Source organism: Marmota flaviventris, chromosome 2, assembly GCF_047511675.1.
Source record: "Marmota flaviventris isolate mMarFla1 chromosome 2, mMarFla1.hap1, whole genome shotgun sequence".
In the NCBI taxonomy this organism is placed as follows: Eukaryota; Metazoa; Chordata; class Mammalia; order Rodentia; family Sciuridae; genus Marmota; species Marmota flaviventris.
This window is the reverse complement of record NC_092499.1, coordinates 199,953,259-199,964,289: the sequence shown is the minus strand read 5'-3', so window position 1 is coordinate 199,964,289 and position 11,031 is coordinate 199,953,259. Positions and strand designations below refer to the sequence as shown.

At 38.1% G+C, this 11,031-nt stretch overlaps 1 long non-coding RNA gene across 1 annotated transcript; it reads left to right on the top strand.

The window, feature by feature from the left end:
- The first annotated feature begins 880 nt into the window (after positions 1-880).
- Positions 881-3,742, top strand: LOC139704601 (uncharacterized). Its single transcript, XR_011706478.1, has 3 exons — positions 881-1,361; positions 2,737-3,002; positions 3,361-3,742. It is a non-coding gene; the product is annotated as an uncharacterized lncRNA (long non-coding RNA).
- The last annotated feature ends 7,289 nt before the right edge of the window (positions 3,743-11,031 follow it).

Below are 11,031 nucleotides of genomic sequence, written 5' to 3'. Positions count from 1 at the left end.
TGAATAACGTCTACCTTTCCAGTGACCTCATTTATATGAGAACAAGAGTAATTATATGACCAAAATTCAATTCAGATATTCTAGGAAAACTCTATTCTCCTTGACACAGCCAACCCTTACCTAGAAAAGTTAGTAAGAGATATCGGAGCTCTGTTTCTGATTACACCCATAGACCTCTCTGAGTCAGACTTTATTGCATTAAACTAAAAAGCCAATATTGGTTGGATGGATATCAAAGGCCTCATGCAAGTTGATATGTCATAGACAGCCTTGCAATTTCAATTTCTCATTCAAGCCAAATAACAGCCTTCTTGTCTCTGAACTTTACTTTTGGGCAAAATCAAAGTAGCCAGACTCCCTGATCCATTGCTCAGTATTCAGCTTCCTGTGTGTCAGGAAGTTATGGTGACAGCTTCAGAAGTAGCAATAGAAGCCCTGACTTTCAATCACTGTTACGGTGACTTTGAAACAAAACTGCCCCCACCCCCTGATATCTTCAAGACCAGCTCTTGTCATGAGTTTGCCAGTACCTAATTCCCTATATTCAATACCTTTCTGCCTAGAACGCCTAGAGTGGTTTCTTTTTCTGGCCTCTACACATGACCCCAGCTGAGAACAGGTAGGAAGGTAATATTCAGACAGTGCACTCATGGATGAAAATAGGAGATAGAAAGAAAAACCCGGTAAAATTAGAAAACCATCCCACAAGGTCAAATATGTGAATAGTTTGAGTTCTAGAAAGTGGAGATATAGAAAATAAGGAGAGGAAGGAAGGAAATATTCAAAGAAACAATTCACAAAAATAACCTGGAACTGAAGAAAATGGACTTTTCAGATTGGGAGGGATCACTAAGGAACAATTAGACCTCAGGTACTGACAGGAGTAAAACATCAGGAATGAAGGGTCAGCATGGATCAGCAGAGAAACTTGTTTGGACTTGTTTGGACTTTGCAGTAACTCAGTGACTTTTTAGTGCTGGTCACAAGATGACCAGAGAGTGTGTCTATGTTAGATAAGTGGATGATGTAACCTTCTAAGTTGTAGTCATAGGATGATAAAGTAGTCAGGCAGTATGCTTATGTTAGATAAGTTAGGTATGAACAACTTGTAAAGTATATAAGCGCGGGGGAAACTCCATGTAATTGCTCACAACTAACTCTCGTCGCCTGAGAGTAAGATCGTGCAGTTGTGTGCCAGCCACCTCGTGTATTGCTTTGTGTGGTGTGCGAATAAACCAGCATTTCAAAAGGCAATCGAGTTCGTGCTTGGTGTTCGCGTACGTCGCGGTCCGGGGTCCAGTGCAGATATCCGGAAGGGAACTCCTGGTAACCAGACAAGGCTGGGAAGCTGCTCGTGACAGGTACCTCCTGAGATGATGTGATAGCAAATATACGCTCCCACCTATGTGATACTCTTGCTGAGGACTGAATTGTCCTCTAATCGGGTCTCCAGATGTAACTACCAGTTCATAGAACATTTCAGAGATAGTGGAACATTCTAAACAACATCACGAGGCCATGAAACTTTAACCAATATTTGCATAAGGAAAGGAATAGCAGGGACTGGTACAGATCAAAAGACATAAGTAAATATAAATGTAGTGCAGAGAACTTGTTCAGATCCTGATTTATTTATTTTCTTTTTAATTTTTTATTTTGAGACAGTGTCTTACTAAGTTGTTTAGGGTCTCATTAAGAGGCTGAGGCTGGCCTCGAATTTGCAATCCTCCTGCCTCAGCTCCTGAGTGGTTGGGATTACCTGTGTGCGCCACCACACATGGCCTTCAGATTCTGATATAAATAAGTCAATAAAAATTTATTTTTGAGATAATCAGATAAAATTGAACCTGGACTAAGTAAGAAATTATTGCTAATTTCCTTTAGTGAGGTGATGGAATTGTAGTTACATTTTTTAAAAGCTTAGAGCTCCATACCAACATATTTACAATGCAATATGATATCTGGAATTTGCTGTAAAATGCTGCAAAAGGGATAGAATAGTGAAATAAAAACTAGGTAACGGACACAAAGTGGTTTATTGTATTATATGTTCTGATTGTTTTTAAATTATCATAACAAAAAGTGAAAGAAGAAAGCAATAAAGGAGGGAGGGAAGGAGGCCCAGGAAGGAAGGAGGGACAGCAGTGAGTGTCCCAAAGTCATTAAAGCTGAGATTTCAGAATATCAGAACAAAAGGCAGCTGGAGGAGGGACAAAACAGAGCTTTACAAAAGATCGAGAATCAGAAAGGTATCGGGTTTTGTGATAGCAATGCAGACGCTAGAGGAGCATGAGAACGGTCTGCACAATTATGAAAAAGTGACCTGCAGCCTAGAACCTTGTGTCTAGGCTAAGTATCGATGATACGTGAGGGTGGAATAAAAATGCCTTGAGATTGGTAAGGTTTCAAGAACATTTATCAAGCCGGGCTTGGTGGCGCACACCTGCAATCCCAGCAGCTCAGGAGGCTGAGGCAGGAGGATGGGGAGTTCAAAGCCAGCCTCAGCAAAAGCAAGGCACTAAGCAACTCAGTGAGACCTGTCTCTAAATAAATTATAAAATACCCACTTGAATCAAATGTATGAAATATGATATGTCAAGAGCTATGTACGTTTTGAACAACTAATAATAATAATTTAAAAAATAGGGCTGGGGATGTGGCTCAGTGGTCGAGTGTCCCTGAGCTCAATTCCCAGTATCCAAAAAAAAAAAGTTTATCTCAACTTTTTTTCTTCAGAATGCCTCCAAAAATAATGAAATAAATCAATAATCAAACATACAGGACCCAGTAAACAGGTCATCCAAACTAAGAGAAGAAGGATGATCCACCACAGGATGATAATGAAGGACTCCAAAGTGACAGCCAAGGCTTAGAGGGCAATCAGGTGGAACTGGAGCAGGTCAGACAACCCCAGAAAGATTTCTTCAACAAATTGAAACTGACAGAAAATCTAATGAATTTGAGCACATGGAGAAGAGATTTAGAGAGCATTTTGCTAGCCTGTAAGTACTTGAGATAAGGATTTTTGTCTGTCTTGTCAAGTTCTGTAACCCCAAGTTCTAGAACAGCACCACACATAGAAGGGGCTTGTAAATAAATATTTGTGGAATCAATTAATGAGTTAACATGTGACAGGGAGACAATATGTGGTATGCAGAACAGCCCCCAAAGATGTTCATGTCCCACTCCTGGAACCTATGAAGATGCTATGTTTCATGAAGTCAAAAGGGACTTTGCAGATGTCATTGACATGTCAAAAGGGACTTTGCAGATCTTAAAACAGGGGGAATATTCTGGATGATCTGGGTAAACTCAACCTAATCCCATGAATAAACTGATCACACGACCCCTTGAAAACAGAACTTTCTCCAGCTGGGGTGGAAAGACATGATGGAAGAAGCAGCAGGACAGAAGATGTAGAAGGGGAAGGCGATTCCTGGTTGCACGGCTAAAGCGGGAAAGAACACAGAGAAAGCATGAGCAGGGTCCCAGGCCGCCCAGGGGAGAAGGTAAGTGCCCTGGTGATTGACAGAAGGAAAGCTGCTGTGAGACTGGAATTCAGTCAACAACCTCCAGGAACCTGGAAGTGGATTCAACTCTCGAACCTCCAGAAAGGAACGCTGGCCTGTGGACACCTGGACTTCAGCCTGGTGAGACTCTAAGCAGAGGATCCAGTGACCCACTCTTTACTCACATGGAACTGAGGGCTAAGAAAGGGGAGCGGGGCTGCGGCTCAGTGGCAGAGCACTTGCCTAGCATGTGAGAGGCACTGGGTTTGATTCTCACACCACATATAAATAAATGAAAATAAAGGTCCATCAACGTCTAAAAAATTAAAAATTTTAAAAAAAGAGATGGGAACTGAGGCTGGGGGTGTAGCTCAGGGGCACAGCACTTGGCTAGTTTGTGCAAGACCTTGGGTTGGATCCCCAGCAAAACACACACACACACACACACACACGCACGCACACACACACACGCACGCACGCACACACACGCACGCACGCACACGCTGGGGTTGTGGCTCAGCGGTAGAGTGCTCACCTAGCACAGGTGAGGCCCTGGGTTTGACCCTCAGCACCACATAAAAGTAAATAAATAAAATAAAGGTATTGTGTCCAACTACAACTAAAAAATAAATGTTTAAAGAAAAACAATCTTCACCTTTATGCAAAATATTATCCTTATTCTGACCTTGGGTAAAGAACTATAAAGAGCTTGGAAGTCATCACTGAACACACTGAAAACCAACAATTCTTCTAACATCCCTTAGAGGACTGAGGTTACAGGGCAAATTGCTGCTCTAAAAACCAGAGAGACAGGAGAATACACAGAATCCCAGCTTACCAGGGGCAAAAACTGTTGGTCATAGGAATTTATAGAACATTTTAAACAGTATTTATGAATTACTACAGGCCGAGGGTAGACTACCCTGATAGTTCAAAAAGGCCCATTCTTGGGGTACCCCACACAGGGTCCCTCCAGTTCTTCACTGTAAAGATCTAAAGAAAATCCTCTCAAATTTTTGACAAGAGGAGGAGAAAAGAACCTATCTGGAAATGAGCCCAGAGCACTCTGCTCTGTAACAAGAGTTTGTCCTCAAAGGAAAATACTTTACCAGACCCTTATCATGCCTAGAGTGAGGGTAATTAGACACCTACAGCTGCCCTTAGCTCTCTGGTCTCACATAGGGGAGGAAGGAAAAGGCTAGGAAATTATACTGAAGGTTACAGCTCTGCTCCACTATCCCCCTGCTCCCCTAAATATTCAATCCTAAGATTATAGAAGACTCCCCTCCTCAGTATCTCACCATCATACCAACCTGGCTCCAGAATAAAAACATTGAATTACAACTGAGAATGCTGCAAGATACAGACTTTAATTCAGAAGGAGTTTCCAAGGAAACTCAAAGACAACAGGAGAGACAAAAACAAGGATGCTAGAGAAAACTGAAGCCTTTGACACAGCTTCAGCAAACAGTAGGTACAGCCTAACGCAGCCAGATAAACAGGACCACTGCAGGCCTATTCACCTCAGTTCCTATCACACCTACACCATGTCTGACTATCAGACAATTATAAGGGATGCCAAAAGCCAGAGAAACCACAGTCTGCAGAAACAAAGCAAGAATCAGAACCAGATTCAAATATGACAGAGATTTGGAATTACTAAACCAGGAACTTTAAATTATTGAGATTAGTGTGCTAAGGACTGCAGTGGAAAAAATGGCAGCATGCAAGAATGTAGGTACCACCCAGCTAGTTGGGAAGCCAAAGCAAGTTCAAGTTCGAGGATAGATAGTCTGGGCAGCGTAGCAAGGAAAATGAAAACTAAAAAGGGCTGGGGAAGCGGCTCGGTGGTGGAGCACCTCTGGGCTCCATCGATAGTACTAAAAAAGAAAAAGAAAAGAAAAGAAAAAGTGCAGACACCACCAACCATAGATTCCGGAAGCTCAGAGACCTCCAAGAAAAATAAATACTAAAACACTAACATCTAGGAATATATTCAAACTGTAGAAAACCAAAGACAAAGAGACAATCTTGAAAGGAGTCTTGGGGGGAAAAAAACATCTTGCGTAAGGGAACAAGGATAAGTATCACATTGAAACTCTGTTCAAAAACCATGCAAGCAAGAAGCAAAATAATTAAAGTGTTGAAAGAGAAAAAAAAAACATGCAAATAAACAAACCCTACCAATCTAGTATTCTGTATCCAGTGAAATTATCTTTCCAAAGAGAAAAAATAAAGATTTTTCAGACAAACAGAAACCGAGATTTGTCTCTAGCAGACCTGTCTTGTAAGAAATGTTAAAAGAAGTTTTTCAGAAAGAGAAAATGATAAAAACCAGAAACTTAGATCTACATAAAAAGTGTCAGGCTGGGCACGGTGGTGCATGCCTGTAATCCCAGTGGCTCAGGAGGCTGAGGCAGGAGGATCATGAGTTCAAAGCCAGCCTCAGCAAAAGAGAAGTGCTAAGCAACTCAGTGAGACCCTGTCTCTAAATAAAAATACAAAATAGGACTGGGGGTGTGGTTCAGTGGTCAAGTGCCCCTGCTTCCAATCCATGATACTAACTCCCACCCACGCCAAAAGTGTTAGGAATAAATTAAGGAAAATAAAACCTTTTTTTTTCTTATTCTTATTTTACCTAATGGACTTCTGTTCAAAATAATAATAATACAGCAGGACTGGGGTTGTAGCTAAGTGGTAGAGTGCTTGCCTCTCATGCGTGGGGCTCTGGGTTTGATCCTCAGCACCACATAAAAAAATTAAGAAAATAAAGATATTAGGTCCATCTACAACTAAAACAATATTTAAAAGGAATAATAATTACACAGTAAATATTGAGTGATTAGAGCTTATGGATTAGTGAAATGGATGACAGCAATATTATAAGAACTTATTTTGTTGTAAGTTACCTCTACTACCTGTAAGCTGTATAGTTATTTGAAAGTTGTGTGTTTATGTTATTTGAAAGTTGACTTAGGTTACTTGTAAGTGTCTATTATAAACTGTAAGGCAATCATTAAAATAATTTTTTTTTTTTTAAAAAAGCACATTTGAGGGGCTGGGGTTGTGGCTCAATGGTAGAGCGCTCGCCTAGCACATGTGAGGCCCTCGGTTCGATCCCTGGTACCACATAAAAATAAATAAATAAAATAAAGATATTGTGTGGAAAAAAAAAAGCACATTTGATACATTAAAAGAGAAAATGGAGGGCTGGGGATGTGGCTCAAGCGGTAGCGCGCTTGCCTGGCATGCGTGCGGCCCGGGTTCGATCCTCAGTACCACATACAAACAAAGATGTTGTGTCCGCCGAAAACCAAAAAGAAAAAAATATATATTAAAAAATTCTCTCTCTCTCTCTCTCTCTCTAAAAAAAAAAAAAAAGTTAAAAAAAAAAAAGAGAAAATGGAATCATATAAATGGCTCAACTTAAACCAGAGAAGATAGAAAAAGAAGGGAATGTTTAAAAGGAGCAAAGAAAGTACAAGGAATAGAAACAGTTACAAATATAGTAGATATAGTAGATATTAATATAATTCTATCAGTAATCACAATAAATGGAATGGCCTAGATACATCAGTTAAAGGGGACTAAGAGAATAAAAACACAAAAACAAGACTCAATTATATGTTTTCTATAAAATATCCACTTTAAAGTCAGGCATGGTGGCACACATCTGTAATCACAGTGATCTTGGAGGCTGAGGCAGAAGGATCACAAGTTGAAGGCCAGCCTCAGCAACTTAATGTTCAAATAAAAAGGGCTGAGGATGTGGCTAAGTGGTTAGAGCACCCCAGGGTTCAATCCCTGGTACATAAACAAACAAACAAACAAACCACCCACTTTAAATATAAAGACAGATTAAAGGTAAAGGGAGGAAGAAAGATATATCCCCAATGCTAGCGCTAATCAAAAGAAAGCGGGAGTGACCATATTAATTTAGGCCAAAGCAGACTTCAGAATAAGGAAAATGTGCGGGATAAAGATGGACATTACATAATGATAAAGGGATAAGTTCTCCAAAAAGACACAGCGGTCCTTAATGTGTACACATCTTTTGTCAAAAGACCACCAAAAAAGTGAGGCAAAGACTGCAGAGAGAAATAGGTGAATGTACTGTTACAGTTGAACCCTTCATCACAGCTCTGTCACCCATTGACAGACCCAGCAGGCAGAAAAATCAGTAAAAACAGAGGTGAATTAAACAGCACCATCAACCAACTGGACCCAACTGAATCCAAAAGCAGCAAACAGCAGCAAACACATTATTCTCAAGCCCACATGGAACATTAACAAGATAGATTATATTCTGGGCCATAAGACATACCTTAAAACGTTTAAAAGATGAGAATTCCTTTAAAATATAACATAATGGAATTGAACTAGACATTAGGTACAGAAAGATGATTGGAAAATCTCCCCATTTTAGAAATGAACACTTGTAAGTAACTCATAGGTCACAGAAGAAGTCTCAAGAGAAAATTTAAAATATCTTTAATTAAATGAAAATCAAAATTTGAGAGGTGCAGGAAATATAGTTTTTAGAGTGACGTTTGTAGCATTGAATGCATGTTAACATCATTAATCTAAGCTTACACCTGAGGTAATTCAAGAAAAAAGAGTAATATAAACCTGAAGCAAATAGGAGTAAAAACAGAATAATAAAAATTAGAGCAGAAATCAATGAAATTAGAAGCAAGAAAACAGCTGAGAAAATTGATGAGAGCACAAACTGTTTCTTCAAAAAGATCAGTGAAATTGATAAGCCTCAGGGCAGATGAACAAAGATAGAAATTAAAATCATAAATGAAATTAGGGCTATAACTATTGATCTCATGGACATTAAAGGGATAATAAAAGCCTATTATGGGGCTGGGGTTGTAGCTCAGTGGTAGAGCACTTGTCTAGCATGTGTGGGGTACTGGGTTTGATTCTCAGCACCACATATAAATAAATTAAATAAAGGTCCATCAACAACTAAAAAAATACATATTTTTTTAAAACAAAAAGCATATTATGAGGGGCTGGGGTTGTGGCTCAGCCATACAGCACTTGCCTAGCATGTGCGAGACGCTGGGTTCTATCTTCAGCACCACATAAAAATAAATAAAATAAAGGTATTGTGTCCAACTACAACTAAAAATATATATTTTTTAAAAAGTATATTATTATGATTATAAATTTAATGTAACAGATAATCTGGTTCAATTCCATGAAAGACACAAGTACCAAAACTCACAAAATGAGAAAAGAACAATCTGAATAGGCCTATATTTATTAAAGAAATTGAACCAAAAATTAATATACTTCCAAAAAAGAAAATGTCAGACCAAGATAATTACATTGGTCAATTCTACCAAATATTTAAGGAATGAATGATACTATGTCTCTACAATCTCATCCCTAAGGTAAAAGCATAGTAAATACTCTCTAACTCATACTATGAGGCCAGAATTACCCTAACACTACAAAGACATTGTATAAGGGAAACCTACAGACCAATTTCTTTTATTAAAATACATGCAAAAACTTCGACAATTTGTTAACAAATCAAATCTGACAATATATAAAATGAGTCATACACCATGCCAAGTAGAATTTATTCCAGGCATACAGGTCTGGTTCAAAATTTAAAAACTAATGAATCTAATCTATTACAACAGCGGGCTAAAGGGGGGGAAAATCATGTGATCTTATCAACAATTGCAGAAAAAGCATTTGACAAAACCCAATACAAATTCACTATAAAAACTCTCAGAAAACTAAGAATAGAAAAAGAATTTCTTAAACTTGATAGGAATATCTCCAAGAACTCTGTGACGTGCAACATAGTTAATGATGAGAAACTAAATGTTTTCTCCCTAAGATCTGGAACAAGGCAAGGATGACCCCTCTCAACACTCGTATTCAACATATTATAGGAAGTCCTAGCTAATTTAATAGAAAAAGAAAAGAAAAAATAAAACTGTCTCTGTTCACAAAAGACAAGATTATCAATGTGAAAAATTCTAAAGAACTGGTTAACAAAACCAACCAATCAAACAAACAAAAAAACTCCTGTAACTAATAATCAAAAATAGGAGGGGCTGGGGTTGTGGCTCAGTGGTAGACCACTTGCCTAGCATGTGTGAGGCACTGGGTTCGATTCTCAGCACCGCATATAAACAAATAAATAAAGGTCCATCAATAACTAATAAAAATTTTTAAAAAGGAAGGTTGCAGAATATAAGGTTAGTAATATACAAAGTCAGTTGCTATTCTATATAGCAATGAACTCGTGAACTTTTAAAATTAAAAGACAGTATCATTTATATTAGCACAAAATGGGTTTTAAATGCAATAAAATATGTACATGTAAGGAAAACCATAAAACTCTGATGAAAGAAGTTAAAAGAAATTTAAATACATGGATATTGCACTTTCACATTAGAAAGATTCAATATTGTTAAGATATTGTTCTTCTCCATTTCGTCTATAGATTCAACATAATCTCAACCAAAATTTCAAGTTATTTTAGGATGTCAACAAATTGATTGTGAAATTTATATGGAAAGGCAAAACAATCAGAGCAGCAGACACAGAGCTGAAAAACAGAAACAAAGCTGGTAGTGTGATATGACCCATGATACTACTTGACATCAAGACTTACTGGAAGACCTCAGAAAGCAAAGAAAAAAATTTAGAAACATAAAAACAAATAAACAACAAAAAACAAATTTTTTTAAAAAATAAAAACAAAACCAAAAAAGACTACAGTGATCAAGACAAGGTGGTATTGGCAAAAGAACAGACAAATAGAGGTAGAAGCAGGAGGGTCACAAGTTTGAAGCCAGCTTCAGCAACTTAGTGAGACCCTGCCTTAAAACAAAACAATAAAAGGGCTGGGGACCTACCTCAATGGTAAAGAGCCTCTGGGTTCAATCCCTGATATCATCCCCCCATCCACTGCAAAAAAAAAAAAAAAAAAAATGACAGGTTAATGGAACCCAATAGAGAAACTGAAAAGAGACCCACTAAATATAGTCAATTGATTTATGCAAAGGAACAAAGGAAATTCAATGGAGAAAGGAAAGTCTTTTTAAGAGTGCAGGTACAATCGAACATCCACACACAAAGAAAAACTGAATCTAGACACAGAACTTTAACTTTTCACCAAAAATTAACCCCAAACAGATCACAGACCTAAATGTAAAATACAAAACTATGAAACTTCTAAAAGATAACATAAGAAATAAAAATCTAGGTGATCCTGTGTTTGGCAACAAGTTTTTAGATACCAAAAAATGTGATCCAGGAAGGAAAAATCAGCAGGTTAGACTTCACTGAAATTAAAAAGTCCTCTTGGGGATGCAGAGTGCTTGCCAAGCATGTGTGAGGTTTGGGGTTCAATCCTTAGAACTGCAAAAAAAAAAAAAAAAAAAAGAAAATTAAAAATTTCTGGTCTGGAAAGTCACTGTTAAAGAGAGTGAAAGATAGGATATGGGCTGGAGGAAAATACTTTCCAAGCACATATCTGATAAAGGAC